This window comes from Ixodes scapularis, unplaced genomic scaffold (genome assembly GCF_016920785.2).
Source record: "Ixodes scapularis isolate PalLabHiFi unplaced genomic scaffold, ASM1692078v2 PGA_scaffold6__148_contigs__length_123643588, whole genome shotgun sequence".
NCBI lineage: Eukaryota > Metazoa > Arthropoda > Arachnida > Ixodida > Ixodidae > Ixodes > Ixodes scapularis.
Window position 1 is genome coordinate 118184235 of NW_024609881.1, and position 20944 is coordinate 118205178.

Below are 20944 nucleotides of genomic sequence, written 5' to 3' on the forward strand. Positions count from 1 at the left end.
TTGCACTTCGTTACAACCGAAATCGGTTGTAACGAAATAGCGGATATAACGAAGTGGTTACCGATTGCCGTTGACTTCGTTATAACTGGTCTCGACATCACTCTTTGAGAAAACAATTTCCCGCGAGTCGTGTTGATGTGGGCAACGTCGGGCGAGGCACGCCGATGCGGAAACGGGCAAAGCGACTAGAAAAACGCCATGTGGTTGGGGCTCTAAGAGGATCACCGTGTAACAAATGGTTTCGTACAAATAATGATGAGTCGCGATCTTCACGAGCCCGTCGTGCCAATGAAGCAATTACGGCTGAGGAATGGGTATGGGAGTCGTTTTTCAACCAGGGATATATTCTCCAAAAGGTCTGTCAAATGGTATCAGAAAAAGAAAAAAAAATAATGAAGGCGCAATTTGAAAGTTTGTCTTCATCTTTTAAACCTAACACACACACACACACACACACACACACTCACACACACACACACACACACACACACACACACACACACATATATATATATATAATATATATATATAAAAGAAACAAGCTTTTTAATTTGTGCTGTAGTAGTTATACCCTCAGTTAAAATAAACATGTTTTCTTTATGCCGATTACACGGTGCCCTTCAATGCACCAGTTATTGATATCTGAATATCCTAATAACCGCAAATACTAAGTAAGTGCAGGCGAAATTATACTATAAGTTGAAGTACACATTAATGGTATTCCTTTCTACATACTCGATGGGGAAAAAAATCATTATTCGGGGGGTTCGAAAAACCCCGCGAGAGCTGTGGTGTGATATTGCGCCACCGATAATCCAGCCGAGACAGCTGTACCTTGAATCTAAACACAATTTTTGAGTAAATTACCAAAGACACGATAAATGCACTGTGTCAAATCATAATCCACTTCACTTTAAATGTGATCGCAGCTGAGGAGGCCACCAAGAAGCGCCAGAAGGGCATCATCCCTAGGCTCGTTTTAGTTTTGCAGTAGGACACTTGGAGCGAGACAGAGTATAGACCTTTGCAAGTACGGCCTTCGGACGCCGCCATCTTGCTCCTGGTGTGGGTAGATCGTCTGATATAGACCTTTTCCACAAGGGCGCCGCCATCTTGAATTGTCGTCATTTCCAGTATGGGCAAAAACATAACTTTGTCGTCGCCACGCCAATAGAAGACATTTAGGATATAAGCCTAACCGTCACACATTCTCGTTTTGGCTCCCTTCTATTTTTTTACTGGTTATAGGTTGAAACGTTTTACTATTTTGTCGTCGCCCATACTGGAAGTGACGACAATTCAAGATGGCGGCGCCCCTGTGGAAAATGTTTATAGTGGAGCGCTTGCTGAGGCCTACTCAGGGCCTCAGCAGTGCTTGAGTATCAGCAGGATGGCGGCGCCCGGAGGTGATGTTTGCAAACGTCTATGCTTCCGTCCTTCAGCGACAAGATGGCCGCCAAGAATGGACTTTGTGCCCTTACAGCTCGGCGATTGTCGATCCGTTGAAGGCGTGTGATTGGACCACTTGGATGACGTTGTGGTTGAGAATCCTGCGCGGAAGAGCGTCACTTTCACGTCACATATACATTCACGCGTATCGTCTAAGTGTTATAGTTCTCGCACTTTTTTTTTAGGCATTGAGAATGTACAGAGGTGTGTAATGCGTGCGACCTTAATGGTTGAGCGGATGCACCCTGAGGGACTAAAAATATAATAAAAAAAAAGGCATTCGTCCGCACTAATGAACCGTTAATGGTGTTTTAATGGTCCACGCAAGAATAATATTTATCCTACAAAAACAAAATTAGTAGTATCGTAGAGACAGTTTGCCCTGACATGTTGACAAACAGCAAATTCATTGAACTTTTTTTTTTCTTTGGATGATTGCATTTTGCGCTAGAGCTCTGGTTTCTTTCATACAAAAATAACTTTCTTGACCTGCTGGTTTTGTGCCAGGAATAGAACCTCCTTTGAGCTTCAGTCCGTACCCAGTGAAGAATAGCGTTTCGAAGTAGTGCATCGCGTGGATTCAATTGCCTACGGAACTCCTTGGTGGTAACCTTTACAGTACGCCTCCTGGAACGCGTCATTGACTGGTGTGCGTAGCGTCCTATTTCACTCATGAACCTAAGACAGTCCCGAAGTGTCAACTAATGACGTCATAAAAGCCAGAGTGCCATGCTGTCGAATGTCGCGATCCTGATGGTTAACTATAGAAGTTCTGGGGGAAAACAAAAAAACGCACGAGAACACGTAAGCGTCGCTGTCATCGCAGCGTGCCAACTCTTGATTGCCGAAGCTTCCGCTTACTGCTAAGTTGGAGACCGACCTGCAAAGGAACAGGCGTCTGACACGTCCACCATCGGTGCTGTTACACCACCAGGATCGCGGTCGGCAACAACATGACAATTTTATGACGTCATCAGGCGGAAATCGAAGGTCGCTTTCCTGGACGCGGTATAAACACCAGTCGGAGACGCGTTCCAGCACCGTAGTTACACTTTGCTACAATAAATAGCTCCACAGATGCAACGTGCTCACACTCAGGCCTACGCCAACGCTTTTTCTTTAGCAAACTATGCAGAGAGCAAGTCGTCTGCTTTGTGCGGAGGAGTGGTGATGACGTCAGAACGACGGCGAGCTCTGATTGGCTGATTGAAAAAAGTAGTTGGTAAACCTCGAGGCACCTAGCATTGAGGTCTACCCACTATTTTTTAATCAAAGCCAATCAGAGCTTAGCATTGTTCTGACGTCACCGCCACTCCTCCGCACAAAGCAGACAACTGGCTCTCCGTATAACCACCACTCACAGTCAGCATTTTTGTTTTCGATCTGAAATGTGTAACTTTTAAATTAAACATTTTTGCGAATTTTCTTAGAATCACACCGCGTCTGCGTGTACTTGTTCTCTACACCCCATGCAAAGTGTAAAATCGTGAGTGCGTAAAATAAACGATCTTTTAAGAAGTGATTCCAACTCACAGGGTTCCGGCTTGGACAGAAAGACATCCAGTTGGCAACAATGCGATGCGATTACTGTCCAAGTCTCTGGAAAAAAAAAATTGAAGAAAAATTGACATGTTATTTATCACAGCTCAATTCACCCACTCGTTCGCTTGCTCAGCCCGTAATGAGAAATATAAATATATTACTAATATATGTAAATTAAATTTTCCCCAAAAATACGCCTAGGGAAGCTCAGAGAAACATCACTTTGACACCGAGGTTTCGCGTCCGTTCTCTATTTTCAATCTCATCTAATAAAACTGGGCAGTCTTGGTACACGCGCTGCCTCCCCCCTCCCCCCCCCCTCTTCCCCTCTTCCCCCCCCACGTTTCATCGGTTCTATGCAAATGAGAGAGCACCCAGCGGTACATCAGTTGAAACCGTTTGCATCCGAACACTCAGCGAAGCTCCCGTTCAATTTCAATTAAAGCGTAGTGGCCCGTGTACAATAGGCAGGTTCGATTTACCTCCCGCATCGGAGCAGACAAGCGTAAGGTAATCTACTTCCGGTACGTGTATTGAGATACGAGCGGAAGTACACCGCCCTGCACTCTTCTTCATCGGTGCAGGAGGCGCGGGTACATCCAACATCATTCCATCAACTCAGTTGGCAAACTCCCACGGAGAGCGTAATCCCTTCTAAGACACGCGCTGATACACGTCAGTTTCCGCTGATAACGCCACAGATTCGAAAATGCTGTTTGAAGCGCCATCATTCTTGCCCGCCGCGGCCGTGTTTTGAACAGCTGTTGCCAAGACGCGCCGCAGCCAGCCAGAAGGTTGGCGCTTCGAACAGCGTTAGCACGGGTGAGGGGTACGAGAAGGGGTCACGCTCTCCGTGGGAGTTCGCCTGCTGAGTTGATCGAGTAAAGTTGAAACAAACAGTTGACTCCACCACCCACTTTGCACACGTCACGGTCTGAACAACCTGGAGCAACTTGAAAATAGAAAACATATCACTCCTTCTGTTTTTCTCCACCAACACAAACACACACAACAAAAGGTTTACTTAAAGTGAAACGGAGTATAGAAAAGTTCCATATTATGTGTCGTGTAGAATAATGCGTATACGATGTAAAAAGACAGTAATTATAGGAGCTCGGTCATCATGACTAACCCTGGTAAGCGCATAATATGTGATAGGTCTTCCAGGGAAGAAGGGAAGGGCGTCTGATCGGCACCGCCTATCGAAGATTCGCTTTCATTTCTGAAACACGCCAAGAGATGGCGCAGCAAGGATAGGAAAGGTCGCGAAGCGCCAATCAGTTCGCTTTTGCGTGCTCCGATCACCGATCCTGGATAGCTCGGTCAGCAAAAGAACTTCGCTCACCATCTCAAGGTGCTGAGTTCAAATTCCGCCGGGGGAATTGAAGACTTTGAGTATGGTACCCTATAGCCAGCCGGCAACGGCCAGGCGGCGCCAGCAGAGTGGGAGCCCTCGGTTATGCCCTGTCTAGCTGTAACTTGGCTGAGGGTGCACGATAAGCCTCACATTGCGTACCGACGGCCTCGATATGCACTACGGATACAAGCGCAGCGCACACATGTTGGAGCATGAAGAAACGAAAAGCCTGATACTTCTTCGCAGTAAGAGACCATTCTGATTATACGTTCACTTAAAAAAAAAAAAAAAAAAAGAAGAGTACCGAAAGGAGGTAACAGACCGCCTATACCACCCTCCTCTCGGCCAGGGGGAAGCGCTTTGCTTGTTACCTCCTCAGACGCAGCAGACAATAGCGCCCTCTATTAAGAATGCGTCGCTACAGGGTAAAGTTCGCCGCGAGTGAGCAGCAACAAGGGAAATATTACTTCCCGGGGGTGCACCTGTTTGGGCGCTGCGATTGGCTGTGGAAAGGTGAAAACGAGAGCGCTAATTGGTCTCCCCGTATTGCACGCCACTCTTCGGCGCCACCAGAGTAATAGCTCACGTTTAAACAACGCAGCCCACACTCCCAGGCATACTCAGTGTTTCTTGGTTCAGTCGCTAGATGGCGCTAAACCAAACAGCATTGCAGGTTTCCTATGGGCATGACACTTTGCAGTGCAGGTTCTTCGTTACAGCCAAACGTTATACGGAACTTCATAAAAATCAATTGATAAATCACATTCTGCGTAAAAAACACACACACACTCAAAAATACACTTATACTATTATACTTATACTCATATAGTATAAAATACTATATGAGAACAATACAGGTTCTGCAATTCTTTGCAACGTTCTTATGTTCGCATCTTGTGACCCCGCGGAGAATATACATTTGTCAGGCTGAGCAACCAAGATCGAATTTACTCCATTTGTAAGTCTGACCGCGCAGTCGATCTCTCGATCCAATAGAGACGATCAAGCCGCGACAAAAGTGCCTCGTCACGATGCTCCTCGTCTTTGTCTGTTTGCTATCGCTAACTAAAACAATCACGCACTCAAAAAAAGAAAAAAAGCGCGGTCAGAATTTTGAGCATTTCTTGTGCTTATAGCGTTGGTTTGTTCGATGATCATGATAGCAAAAACGCACAAAGGAAAAGATCGCCTTGACAATGCATATTTGGCCAAATCATGATTAGCTCCATCGGATAGTTTATAGCGAAGGCTGCGTTCCGACTTCTGGCGAAACGGAGTATAACTTCCCGCTATCTAAACATACATATATTATAGTTTTTCTTTTTTCAACATTGTAAAACCCGAGACGTAGGACAAAGGGAGAAGAAAAAAAGGGGACAACACAGACACAGGTCTCAAACTCAGCTGAATATTTATTCCCCCAGCCTCGCTTATAAGGACAACAAACCACCATCCCTCGGCGCATGACGTCGCACTGTTAAACACTCTCTAACCCACCCTTTCCACTGCCCCCTCCGCAGTTCGTAAACACGATCAACAAGCCAACTCAGACCCAGACCTGAATCATTTCCCCCAAACTTCAATCTTGACGCCGACACCAGGCGGGAAGCAACAACCGCTCCACAGATCTCTGGGCCAAAATAAGCCTATAATTTTAACCTTGAGGACGTCGGTGGAACGCGACAAAGCGTGTGGCCTCCAGCGGCGGCGTTTTCTAACTCTTCCCCTCCTAATCCCCTATCTCTCCCAAAAAAAAAAAGTTTACAACAAAAGCATTTTTGAGGAACCTTAAAAGAGATGCGTACAGACACATACTTCCAAAAACAAAACAAAACCAGGAAACCCTGGCTCACACAACCAAAACACACTCAAAGGCTTAGAAATCTCTTCGTTGTCTCGTTTATAAATGTTGACGGGTTACTAGTACAGTTGGCTGTGCTGTATATTTTAGTAGTTTCGATAAGGATTCTTTTAGGTGCATCTCTCTCCCTCGAATCATCGTTGTCTTATTCCACAGCGGCCTGCAATCGTCGCTTTCACCTACGTGTTTCGCGATCTCCGAATTTTACGAGTTAGATGCGACTGCTCTCTTCATACGCCCCTCCGCACTCGAGCGGAGTACTGTAAACAACTTCTCCCTCATACTCCACCTCCCCTGCCCTGTGTTTTTTTACACATCCCACATAAATCCTTGTAAAAGGCGTCAACTTACTTAGCTTAAAATCATATTTAAATACTACCGAAACACCGAAACGATATGCCACCTCTTTCAAATTATGAGAAACCGCAAGGTAAAAAGGTACAACTAAAAAAATTCTCCAGCTGTTTTTCTTTAGTTCCTTACTACTGATCCGATCTGTAAGCCTCAAACAAACTTTTGCAACCAGTTCTGATGGGTACCCTGCCAACTTTATTCTTAACTGCTGGCTCATCAGCGCTGATTGTAAACGATGTGCACAAGACTTTCTCAAGGCGTTGTGCAACACCGACATCACGACACCTCTTTTTACTGTTTTTGTGTGGCAGCTTGCAAAAGTCAACAACGGTTTCGGCTGGGCCTTCCCGTAATCCCAGCACAGGCCGCCCTCTTGAAATAATCTAAGATTCAGAAACTGTAAGCATCCATTGCTTGGCCCTTCCATTGAAAACTTTAACTCAGGCATTGAGTCTCTTATACACTTTACAATTTTTACTTCCGAAAAGTCATCGAAAGTGCAAATCTAAATATCATCAACAAACCTTTTAACAATTGCGGTTCCTCTCTGCACCCCACTTAAAAACTTCTAAACCTCTCGATCGAGAGTCCTCAAATAAATTTCGGACAAAACCGGAGCAATCGCCGAACCGATGCACACACCCTCGTTTTGCACGTACTCATATCCCTAATACCCCACCGTGGTCGAACTCAAGTACTTTTCAACAATTCAACGAAACTTCCTACGTCAATGCCTGTCGCTGACTGTAATCTAAGTTCTCCTGCAACCATTCCCTTGCGATAAGAAGCAGTTTTGACAGGTTTAATTAATGAGTAGTACAGGTCCTTTATGTCTAACGAACACATTTTACATGGCCTGCCATGAAAGCCATTCAACACCCCTACCAACTCATCCGAATTCTTCAGTACCAATGGGTTCACTAATTCCACGGCTGTCAAATATTTTTGCAAAAACTTAGACAATGCACCTTGCCAAGTTCCCAACTCATTCACGACGATCCTTAGTGGAAAGCCTACCTTGTGATCCTTTAGGAAGAACTTCACTGAAAGCGAACTCTGGGCCCTCTCTCTGAGAGACTTCATTATGTCAGAAAATTCGCAGTTTTTCAGTATATTGATTACTTCTTTTTTCAACTTCTTCACGTTCAGTTTTTTTAATAAACCATCAAACGCCTCATGCACCTTTGATTGAAACACTGCTCTCGGCAATACCCCAAACTTCGCCAAATTATCTGTTTGCAACAAGGCCAGATCATTGTCTCTTATTTCTTTTTTTGATTGAAGTTTAAAGATTAAAGATTAAAGTTGGCAGGGTACCCATCAGAACTTGTTGCAAAAATTTGTTTGAGGCTTACAAATCAGATCAGTGGTAAGGAACTAAAGAAAAAACAGCTGGAGAATGTTGTAGTTATACCTTTTTACCATGCGGTTTCTGATAATTTGAAAGCGGTGGCATATCGTTTCGGTGCTTCGGTAGTATTTAAGTCTGATTTTAAGCTAAGTAAGTTCACGCCTTTTACAAGGATTTATGTGGGATGTGTAAAGAAACACAGGGCAGGTGAGGTGGAGTGTGAGGGAGAAGTGGTTTACAGTATTCCGCTCGAGTGCGGAGGGGGTATGTGGGCCAAACAAAGCGGTGCATTAAGGATCGTATTGCTGAGCACAAGAGAGCAGTCGCATCTAACTCGCAAAATTCGGAGATCGCGAAACACGTAGGTGAATGCGACGATTGCAAGCCGCTGTGGAATAACACAACAATGGTGGCGAGGGAGAGAGATGCACCTAAAAGAATCCTTATGGAAACTATCAAAAATAAACAGCACAGCCAACTGTATTAGTAACCTGTCAACATTTATAAACGAGGCAACCAAGAGATTTCTAAGCCTTTGAGTGTATTTTGATTGTGTGAGCCAGGGTTTCCTGGTTTCGTTTTGTTTTTGGAAGTATGTGTTTGTACCGATCTCTTTCAAGGTTCCTCAAAATGTCTTTGTTGTAAACTTTTTTTTTTTTAGGAAGAGATTGGGGATTAGGTGGGGGGGAGTTAGAAAGTACCGCCGCCGGAGGTCACACGCTTTGTCGCGTTTCACCGACGTCCTCAAGGTTAAAATTATAGGCTTAGTTTGGCCCAGAGATCTGTGGAGCGGTTGTTGCTTCCCGCCTGGTGTCGGCGTCAAGTTTGAAGTTTTGGGGAAATTGATTCAGTCTGGGTCTGAGTTGGCTTGTTGATCGTGTTTACGAACTGCGGAGGGGGGAGTGGAAAGGGTGGGTGAGAGGGTGTTTGACAGTGTGACGTCATGCGCCGAGGGATGGTGGTTTGTTGTCCTTGTAAGCGAGGCTGGGGGAATAAATGTTCAGCTGAGTTTGAGACCTGTCTCTGTGTTGTCCCCTTTTTTCTTCTCCTTTTGTCCTACGTCTCGGGCTTTACAATGTTGAAAGTTCACCAGCTCGCTTGCATCTTCTCTGTAATTTCTTTCCTTTTTTTTTTTTTACTTAAAGTGAAACGGGTGCTAGGAAGGTTTCTTTTTGTGCGTCGGTCGAGACGAATAACACTCACGATAAAAAAAAATAAAAAAAAAGTTATGGCAAATTGCAGGGCAGTTGTGTTGCATACGTTGAACTTTTTGCATCACGTGACTTAGGTAACGTGACGTCGATTTTTTATCTAAATTTAGCGGGGAAACTGAATTGGTGCGCAGGTCAAGGGGACGTCAATTTTCCTGCTAAACTTTACGGTGGAATCGACGTCACGTGACCTATTCACAGATTCCATTTTCCCGCTACATTTAGCGGAGAAAATGAATTGGTCTGTAGGTCTGTGAAGTCCCACAACGTAACACTGCACGCGATGCATTATGTGACGTCACGGGCCACGGCTTCGAGAAATGCGGGTTCACGAAATGCGGATCCCACTAGACAAAAAACGTGACACGTTAAAAAAGAACACTATAAGAAAGTTATATAAAAGATCTGATAAAGACACCGCCTTTGTTCTTCTTTGAATGAAGTTTTATACGGGTATCTCGAAGTACAACTTTTGGCAAATTGAGCAAACAATTTAGAGCAGAAAATATACTTCAACAATACTTAAACGAGTGCGTGACAAATAAATAAATCCTTAGGTGTATTTTGAGACGTTGTATTCTGTTCGTCCCCTTCTGTGTTCACGAGTCTCGGGTTTTTGTTACCATGAACCAAAGAAAAGATAAGCATTCCCTTGAGCGCACACACTCAGATTAGGACCCGCAGCACGGTGTTTCTCTTTGTTCAACAATATGTGAACGGCCTTCCCTCGTTGCCCAAAATGAAGAAACGGCGACTCCCCCTGAATATTGAAACCATCGTCCCTGGCAAAGTGTGCCATAGGAAATATGCTATTGAATAATGCAGTTGCAAATATGGAAGTACACGTCTTTTATTGATTTTATTTTACCTGCCTGTATTACACCTTTTTACATAATACCCAAATGGAACACAGAGGAGAGTGAATAATACCTTTTAATATTTGAGTTGAAGATGCGGGCTGCACAGCGACAATGTTTTGAAGAAAAGGTAAACAAAAAGAAACGTAATTGTGTGTTTTAGGACGTTTTATTATCTTTGAATCTCCATACCTTATGTATGAAACAACAAGTATTGATAAGGATCGCAAATCTAGTCAAATGCGGATTTGAACTCCCGACGGCTCAGAAAGCATACATTTGAGCCATTTTTGCTTGCACGAGATTTTCGAATTATGAAGTCGTCTGCCGTTACATTTATTTTAAGAAATAAGTCGAGACGTCTCATCGCCCTCGCATGCTTCTGTAACTTCAATTTTTTGAAGAAAAATGTATCAAAAAGTATTTTTCCGCAGCAGAAGAGTGTCGATACACATCTATAGTAACATTGAAAGGAAACTTTTTCCTCTTTTGTTGTAATTTTGGAACATTTTTGGAGTTTGTGCACAAAACGTTTTGTCCCTAATATTTTCCTACCACAACCAAATCCGGTATGCATATGCTTTAGGATGTGTAGAATGCAACGATCAACGTTTGGCTAGAATGTATATTCTTATATTTATGAAAACAAAAACGAGATTGTTAGCCCTTTCAAAATGCAATTTTTGCAATTTCCAATTATTTTAAAGTATAAGGAGCCTTACACACTATTTTTTGTTTTTGTTCATTGCACTCAGTGGTTTAAAATTAGTTAATGAGTTTATTTTTCTAGACTCTTTTAAGTGTGTTGCCATGCCCCAAATTTGCGCGAGAACATGTTTTCTTTGTCATGTGTATTGCATCTAGTGCATAAAAAACAAACTATACAAAAACTAACGCCGGAGTTTAAAAAAAGTAGAGCAAGTACTATATAGGTTGTAAAAATTATCTTCAGTTATCATAAATAATTGACAAAAAGTTTACATGGCACCTGTCAAGATGATCTGGATGCTTTGAAGTTTCGTGAGCGATTTGCGATTCGAAAATTTCCCCAAGTAACTTAAGAGAAAAAGAGGCTTAAGCAATCAGCGAGTATTATAAAGCTTTAATCCGACGGGCATCAATTAGAGACTTAGCAAATTTCTATTCGACGACATAATATCTCTACATATTTGCCTGTATTCACGCGGCAATAACTCACCTATATATGGACGGATTCCCTGTCGACACTAGCCTCAACCGCAAGCATTGTGACTCCATTAAGCTTAGTCAGAAGACGTCCTCAACAGCGGCTGAACTAGTAGGACTTCAACAAGCTCTAAAATTTATATTAACCATGCGATGGCTCAAACACGGAGAGTGTTTTCAGACTGTAAACAGGCACTCCAAAGCATTTCTTACCTACGAGGAAGTGAAAATGAACAAATTGTTTTTACACTTTCATACGATTTTCAGAAATGTGTTGATATATAGCAGACACTTTGTCGAGTTTCAGTGGATTCCTGTACACTGCAAGACACCTGGAAATGAGGCGGCAGATACAACTTCAGCCCATTTCTTATTCTCCAAATCGAAAATATACCCTAGCCCGCACCGTGTGTAACTGCAACTGGTGTAACTGTGCGGAAACCCATATTAGGTGGATGTACTTTTTTGCTATACAGAAAGGGAACTTGTAAAGAACATTGTGTCACATGTAGACTGACCATTTACGAGACCAAAAAACACTAGGGGCCTGAGACTTAAAGAACAGAAGGCTGCAAACTCTCTTCTACGTGTTTTATCCGCAAGGAAAATGGTATATTATCCATTATTTGTGTTCCCGTGCAAGACGAACAGTTCTATAATACCGCTAAAAGTATATGTACTCATTTGAACTTCGTGCATGGTACATAGAACTCCTGTCCTCTGGACGGACATTTGTGCCATGCAAACGCCGAACATTCGGTGCTTTCAGTTTTAATGGGTTCGCATTAAAACTAAAAGCACCGAATGTACGGTGTCTTTCGTTTGTCAGTGCCGGGGAGAGAAGGACAATGAAGGCAGAGGGTGACGCGTGCGATGCTCCCATTGGTCCAAAGCGCTGACGTCAGCACGCGTCAATCTCTCTCTCTCTCTCTCTCTCCGGCGCTGACAAACTGACAGACACTGCCGGGTTTTTTCGTAAAAACGCGTCCCTTCCGTTTTCGTCAAGGTCACACTGACAGCTGGTGCTGAGCCAGGGAGGTAGACCCGCCGCGGCGCGGCTGAGTGCGGGTGTGCTCAGTCAGCACCTCTCTATATAAGAAAGCCTAAGTGCTGAATTTTGCTGCGTCACTAAAGAAGGCCACCGTAGGCCACAGATTGGACAGGACTACTGTGTTAGCGTTCGGAAAAGGAGTCGTGTGTGTGCGAATAGTGGTTCGAATCGAATAGCAAAGCGTCATTCATAGTTCTTGCATTGTTGAAAGAACCGGTCGTCTTGGCTTCCCCTTGCATTGTCAAAGCTACGAATGACGAATAGTGGTTCGAATCGAACCACTATTCGCAGAACCCTAGAGTCTTGTTCCCGCTGATTGGACACAAGTTACAACTCAACGCTGACGCAGCGATCGTCTCCAGTCTGTGGCCCACGGTGGCCTTCTTTAATGACACGGGAAAATTCAGCACTTAGGCTTTCTGATCTAGGAGGTGTTGGCTCCGTTGCCGCTCCGGCATCGCCGGTTGTTCTTCGCTCCTGGTTTCCGTAGTATCGCTGCGTGGGCTGTGATATGCGTGTGTAGTTAAAACGATGAATGCTGTTCCCTCTACGAGCGATATGGATTCGGCTTCTTCCACGAGTGGTATGGATGTGATTCTTACCACGAGTGATCTGGACGACCCTATTCAAGTGCGTCGGCGTACTCTGAGAGGCAGAGTACATAAAAGGGGGCGATTAAAATGAATTTGTTGGACTCTTAGGAAATGCGTTTGTGTTACCCTGTTCCCCCATAAAGATGCCTAAAAAACGGCAGCAAAAAATAGAGGAAGCCATAACAGAGAGCCAAGACAGAAAAAGTGAAGGGGTCAGCTAGCGTTAGCGTTTCCCAAAGGGGGGCGTGTGTGGCGTTTCGCAAGGGTCATGCTAACGAAATTCCTTAAGAATCCACCAATGTACCTTACTGTATTCTTGTGACATTTTCGACGCTACGGCTCTCCTGAATATATGTAGGCGCAGGATCCTGCACTCGGTGTTAACGCGGGTAATGGCTAGATTCTCACGTCTCTTCTATCGTCTCTCTTTCTTCCTCCTGCCGTCTCCCCATCCCCTTCCCCAACTCCGAGTAGTCAACCGAGGCAGGCCGCCTAGGTTAACCTATCTGTTTTCTCCTGCTGCTATCATCATCATCATCCTCTTCTTGTTCTTCTGATACCTCTTACAGAAGGCACGGCGTTCGCCGGAAGCATGATAACTGAAGTATCAGCGGGTGCGTCTCAAGCATGTCGAAAGCCCGTTTGCTTCATACATATACACGCCTTGAACATTGGAAAGGCAGTTATTTTTCTATGACCAATGGGGCGGGACCTTTATGAACAAAGAAGAAATACACCACAGACGGCGTCTGCTGACGGGCTTCTGTATGATGTACTGGCAGTGTGACCTCTGCTTTAGACATTCGCGATATGCAAAGAAAAAAAAAAAACTTTCAGCTTTTCTACTTTGGTGAAGAAGGAAGACCAGAAAAGCTGTATTATGGTGGGAATGAAGCAATGGCCGGCCGCAAGTCGCGAAAGGTTGCTGCCGTCACTTATAGATGGCGGTAGCTGTCCAGGGTTCTGTGTCATCAGGTCGTTTGAGGACGGACACGACCCCGGGGAAACTAGCCCTTAACAGCTCCGCTGTAAAATATCCAACAAAATGGCAACACCCGTATCGCTCGCATTTTAGCCTTTATAACGCTCGGATTTTATATAATATAACGCTCGCATGTTAGCCTTTATAGTTGTTGTTGAAAACAACTTGGTCATTCGCTGTTCCAAGATGAACCTTCCTGCTTTTCGCTCGACAGTGGCGTCGCGGTAAAAAGCTCCGACTAGATGATCCTTATATGGTTGGCAATCTCTGTGCTATATCGTTTGATTTACATTCGAAAAAAACACTTTCAGCCTTTCCAGTCTGGTGAAGAAAAAAGACCAGCGAAGCTGTACTATGGTGGGAATGAAGTAATGGAAGGAATTCAACGGTAGAATAAACGAACGTGCGCTCCAAACCCGGGCCGACTTGATAGAAACAGCGTCTACACCGCGACTAGCGGAAAAAAAGCACTGCCAAAGCCAGCGCACCAGCCGAGCGGGACTCAGCCTCGTCTCAAGACGCTCGCGCGCCCCACCCTTTGCACGGTTTTTTTTCAGCCAGTCCGTCAGACAGCTGAGACTAACGTTGGCTGAGACGCTGTTCGAGCAAGCCGGCCCAGAGCTAACGGTCATCGAGACGCCCAGATTGAACGCTTCTATTTCACGCTTTAAATGGCGTTTCCAATGTTGTGACGTCACGGTCTGCTGATTGATCGACGCTGTATCGCACCTTTAGTATACGCTCTAACCGCGGGGGGAGTATTCGGCGCTGGCGGCGGCCTTTGCTCCACCCATTGGCCAGGCCCTCCCAATATGCGGCTGTGGGCTAACTTTAGGCTAACGCTGTTCGAAGCGCCAACCTTCTTGCTCGCTGCGGCGCGTCTTGCAACGGCAGTTCAAAACACGGCCGCAGCGGACAAGAAGGATGACCCTTCAAACAGCATTTTCGAATCTAGGGGTTATCCGCGGAAACTGACGTGTGTCAGCGCGTTGCTTCGAAGGGATCACGCTCTTTGTGGGAGTTTACCAACTGAGTTGATCGAGTAACTGCAACAATACTAAAAAAAAAACAAAAAAAAACAAACAAACAAGGTAGCTGGATGTAATTTATGGTAATAAAACCCTGTACTCAGGAACACAGAAGACGTTGTGTTGTGTTCGTCCCCTTCTGTGTTCCTGGGTCTCGGGATTTATTATCACGATCAAGTAACTTCGGTTTGTTTTGTGTTTTGACACCGTAAAACCCGAAACAAAAGCAAAAAAAAAACAACAATAACACAGGTATACACATTAAAGCGTTGTTCGTTGTCCTCTTTGGCCCCCGCATCCGGTTTTAGCATGATGATTAAGAATCAGCCGCCTGCCTATTAACGGTGCTTTTTCTTTTCCTTTTCTGTCTTCTGTTTATTTGCATGACCTTGTGTTTAGACACTATTTAAACACAAACTGTTTTTGGGAAAAAAATTTCTGCTGTGTTTGAGAATTCGCGTTTGTCCCGTTCCCTTATTTGACTTCAAGCCTCTTGTGATTGCTTATTATCGGCGGCGCAACCGGGCCTGGGCATTTACAAGAGACTTAAAAACGGGCTTGGGCCCCTCCAGGCGTGAGAGGTCGCAAGTATATGGGAACCTTCCGTGTAAAAGGGAGTATAGAAATCACGAGCAAGGAAAGAACGCAAAAACTACCAATGAGATGCAGAGGCCAAAGCCGGTTATCAAAAGGACATAAGGACAATCATCACAATTTTTTTCTCTTTTTTTTTTTTTGCGTTGTTTGGGACTCCATTGCTAAGACCAACATTAACTTGACAGGGTGCAAAAAAAAAAAAAAAAAAAAAAGCTGTACGTTTTATACAATTTGATTGCAGATCAACTTCCTCAGTTATGAAAATGTTTAACGAGTGAGGGCTTAAGGGAGCTACTGGGTGTTGGAAGAAAAATAGCGCGCCTAAAGTTTCTGTGTCGGATATTTTTATGCGCAGCTAAAAGTAGATCCTTATGTTTCTTTTAAATATGTTACCAACAGGTCGGTTCCTTTAAATCATGCAATTTTGGTATCGCGCGACGCGGAACGTTCGCGATATTTTATTGAACGTACGCATCACAATCATATTCTCAGAACATTTATGCGTTTAACTAATTTTTTTGTTAAAACGATAAATGGTTGAAACAAAATTTCCATAACGCATTGTTAGTTTTATGAACGTGTCTGGATTGGAAAATGGGCTATCTTCGTTTCAGCTTCGGTCCGAGCGCGGGCAATGTTATGAGCCAAAGGGCCAATCAAACAGCGAAAGAGGCACAACGTCATGGCGTGCTCTCTGCAGTTGGTAGGACCAGCCGGTGTTCGCTGTCTCTCTGTGCGTGCTCCTCCGCCGGCTTGTCCTATCAAGCGCAGAGAGCACGCCATGACGCGGCGCTTTTTGCGCTGTTTGATTGGCCCTTCGGCTCATAACATCGGCCGCGCTCGGACCGAAGCTGAAACGAAGTATAGCTATGATGTTTTGTGTGCTTTTCTGTTTTATGTGCGTTTTTCTGTAGGAATATATATTTTTTTTTGGCTATGAATTGTGACGCATTAGGAGATGCTTTCGAAAAGTGTTTTCCTTTTGTATGTGCTTCAACTGCGACGCATCAGACTTGCCTTCAAAGAAGTGTTTACATTTATCTTAACGGAGGTACAACTTGCTTGTACGCTGTATCTAGTATATCTCCCTGTAATGACCCATAAGCCGACAGTATCTGAAAAAAAAAAATATATAAATATATAAAGAAATAATATATGAAGCGGTAATGACTAGCCGAAAAGAAGGAAACACAAGTAAAGACCCCTCCCTATAGGGAGTATTCACTGGCGGCCATATCTGTGTGCGTGGTTGCTGAGCGCGTGCTGACGGCGAGCTTCGTCAGTTCTTTTGCAACGTGCATCCTACACCATCAAGCCTGTATGTCTTAGCAGGCTATTAATGTAAGCGGGTTCTGAGCATGCGCCGTAAACATCTCCCTCAAATATGTCGTCCAGTGAATGCCCCCTATACAGAGAGTTTGGTCAATGGGAGGCGTGGGCGGAGTCAGGGCGTGCACCAGACGCAGAAGGAAGGCTTGGCATGCTCTCTTGGCCAACCAGAAGCCTAAAAGGATGCCCTAGCGGTAGAAGCGAGAAACTGTTTTAATCAAAAATATATGGTGGTATATGGTTTTGATAAGCGCGCAAGAGTGAAGCATAGTGACCCTCTATGGTTGAAAATAGGGCGCACGTGATGTTTCGATCATGATCATGCAGAAAGATGTAAGAAACTAATGTGCCGCTCAAACTCTGTTTTGATCAGACGGGGTGTGACCGCTCGGACGGCAGATTCGCGGCCCTCGGCCCTTGGCGTACGGATTATGTCGATCGTTCCGCTAGCCGTACTCTTCCACCATGATTTTGGATGACCGGGATTGAAACATCACGTGCGCCATATTTTCAGTCAGCGAGAGTTACTCCGACGCACTTATTAGATTTGTTTCTTGCGACCACCGCCAGGGTATTATTTCCGGCTTCTGGTTGGCCACATTCAAATTTCTGAAGACGCCCTGGAACACACCCAGCCCGCTTTCGGCCAATGGCGCCTCCTCATTTTTCTCCTATACTTCCCAACGAGTGGCCAAACTCTCTACATCTGCTCTCTTGCTGGCGCTGTCGACACACAGGGGCTTGACCGATTTCGATGCGGAACGTTCGCGCTGTTTTATTGGGTGTACACGCTAAACGTACGCATATTAATCGCGATGAACTAGATTACCCAGCACTGAGTTTGAGCTCCATCTGAGCATGAAGAACGTACCCTGATATATAGCGTCCTGTGACTAATGAAGGCGCCCTATTTTCCCTCTCAAAACGGGAATTAATTCATCTATATGTCTTTGCTGTCTCTGTTCCTCTATCATAAAAGAAACACTGTAAATGTATTTGGGGCACACCTCGTATGTTTCCTTTGAATATAAGAATATTAATATTAATGTTTGTTGTCGGTCTACATATTTTTCCTGTCTTTATCTCTCTCTTACCCGTCTCTGTATTTCTGGGACTTCGCCTGTTTCGTTGCCTGTCTGTCTGTCCTCTTCTGTTTCTAAAAAAAAAAAAAAAATATCACACCGCCTATAATGGCATTTGCACCCCGCGCATCCAAACAATAACGCGCAGCGAACAAGGCTGCAAAAGTAATTTACCCCTTCACCGCGTCAAAAAGAAAAACAAAAATGATGGATGGATGCACGTAATTGGCTGCGCCCTTTATAATTGAGCGGTAGCTTGCGCCACCTAGCATGGAAACCAAAAGTATGACACATTTCCTCGCCCTTCTAAGCCCCGAAAAAGTTAACAGTTTCAGGTTCGCCAACACGTGAAAGTATACGAAACGGGGCCAAAAACAAAAGTTTTATTCGCGAGATGTCCAGCATTGAAGGGGAGCCTGTCCTATCAGAAAAGTGCACGAGCCTTGCACAACACGGCGGCAAATGTTGCGGCCGAGTTGCGGCGATAAGCGTGCACCATACACACCGTGTCGTATACGAATGGATCGCGGACGACGCTACGGAGCCATCGAAACCGTTACAACGCCGCGAGACTATCACGTGAGGCTAGAGTTTGACTCAGCGGCGCGCCGGGCGCGGGGTCACGTGATATGTTCGCAGTGCTGGATTGGCTGGCATGAAGTCCGGTACGGTCCGTGGAAACGTGAAACGGAACATAGCGTCAAACGGAGAGCAAACGGTAGAACAAACAAACATAGGAAAAACAGCGCCCGTTTCGCCGACTATGGCGACTCCAGCGAGAGTGCTCAGAAAGAACCAAACGAACAAACAAAAAAGCAACCTGCGCGGAATCGGGAGAGTTTTGATTGAGTGGATGGGGGCCTGCTGTTATCGCTGCAAAGATACTACGTGCCGCTGGGTATATGCTGTGTTAAGCAAGAAACCAATGACGCAACAACCGCAACGAAAGAATCCAGCTATAGCTGCATGAGGTAACCACGCCCGGATGGTGTTGTCGAGGTCTGGGACTGTACCCCAAATTACCCAAGCGTCAAGGAGAATGCGGGGATTGGCGTTCCACGCGTCGCACGCGCTGACCTTAGCAGTAGTAACTGATCTAAAGCAAACACCTAAAACAAATTGTATCTTGCACGCGCGTTCGTCAACGCTTTATGTTGGTTATTTACTTCGAATCTTTTATTCGGAGAAGGCATGCGCGTGTGGCGCGTGGAACACATAATTTAGCCATCGGTCTATTGCCGAATGTGAGCATTCACTCGACGTGCAGGCGCTTCAACATGGCCGCTGCGAGCGTCTTCATAGCTGTTTTCCATGGAACGTCGTCGCAGACGAATGACGCCAACTCAGCGATTGAACCCGATGCCGATGCGTCCTTCGACGTGTTGATTGGACCCGAGGCCCAGCCGGCCGATGTCCAATATGCGTCTTCGCTTAATCTGACTGCGACGACGTCACAATTCACAGGCTTTGATTTTTTTAAGTGGCATCGGCTCCAACCGACGGTGTTGTATAGAGACTAAAGCCGGTTCCTTTTCGCGTTCTGAGTATGAACCGAGGCGACAGCCGAGGCGCAGTCGGCCGCACGTGGAAATATAATGCATATAACACACAGACAACACACATACGTAATAGCCTCCTATATACTGACGAAGCCTGGGAGATCGACACGAGAAGCAGCCGCCGAAATGAAAAAGGGGGAGCAACAGACAACGGATGAGAGGAGACTCAGGAGAGCCACGTGACTGGCGCCCCGCTGCGGCGAGACGCCGAAACACACTTCTCCCGAGCGGACAAGTGTGTTTCGGGTCCTCGCCGCTGTAAAAGCTGTGCGCTGACGTTCAGGTTCCCCGAGAAATTACTCTTTTATGCTCTGTGCTACCAGATCCTCGCGCTCTAAATCTGCGACCGGGCACTCTATGGCTCCGTCGTCGAACTGCCAGGCTTTGTGAGTAGAGAGGAGGCTATGGACAGACATTTAACCCTTTCCGTTCATTGGGTGTAGAGACGGGAGCAGGATGGCGGCAAATGTTAAGCGCACACATCGGTGGTCCCAAAAGAAGAGAATAGAAAGAGAGCGACAGTAGAGGGGAAAAAGAAAGCAGACGATAGGTTGGGCAGATTCGTTTTGCCGCGACGACTTAAATTTGCTAGAGCGCTTGTCAATCCTATTTCCATTCATACATGCCGGTGTTTTTTGTGTTTTTTGTTTTGTTTTCTTTACTAAGTAAAAAATTACGCTCGGAGAACAATAAGTTTGCGATTTATGTTTCCATGCTTTATTATGTACGTTAAAGCGTCGCCAGTCATCTGGGCTCATCGGGACCACCGTCAGCGTCTATGTTCCGCCGTTCCAAAGTGGCCGCGACGCATGGGCCTTTCCCTTTATATGATGATGATGATGATACTACTACTAGTACCGCTACTACTACTGCTACTACTACTACTCCTGCTAATATTAATAATATTAAACCTTTTTACTTCCTTTTGCATAGTACACAAAAGAAGGAAGGCAAGGCAAAAAGCTGCAATATTTGCAGCTTGACGAAGCACTACCTCCCTCACAAAATGGCAAAAAACAGCGAGAATACTTTAAAGCGAAAAAAAAAATATTAGGAACACTTATTAAAAAGGCAATGCAAGTAGCTAGTGCAATGATAAAATATGACGGAGAAGTAAATTATCAGAAGACAATTCGACACATTCCAAGAGGAGCGTCACAACGTTTCCCACATTACGTTGCGTAACATAGATCTCGATAATGTGGCAACATCAACATTTCTATTTTGGACCTAAAGTAAAAGGAATGGCAAACTAAATATTAAAGATACCAAAACATAATTTGAGCGCGGAGTACTAACGGACCATCTCTCGCCATGTCGAGTTGCATATGCTGGGCTTGTTCTCATCAAAACTGACGATTCCGAAAGAAAGCAATGGTTATTTTGTTTTACCGCCATTATATATACCCGTATCAAGCGATAAATGTGCAAGAGAAAGATTGGCGTAATTTTATGCCGTTCAAAATGTTATCCTGATTAATGCAAGTATGGAACGTTTGCTACAATACGAAGTGCCTTTTTCTGTGTTAAAAAAAAGTTTTCGTCAGATTTCGCTT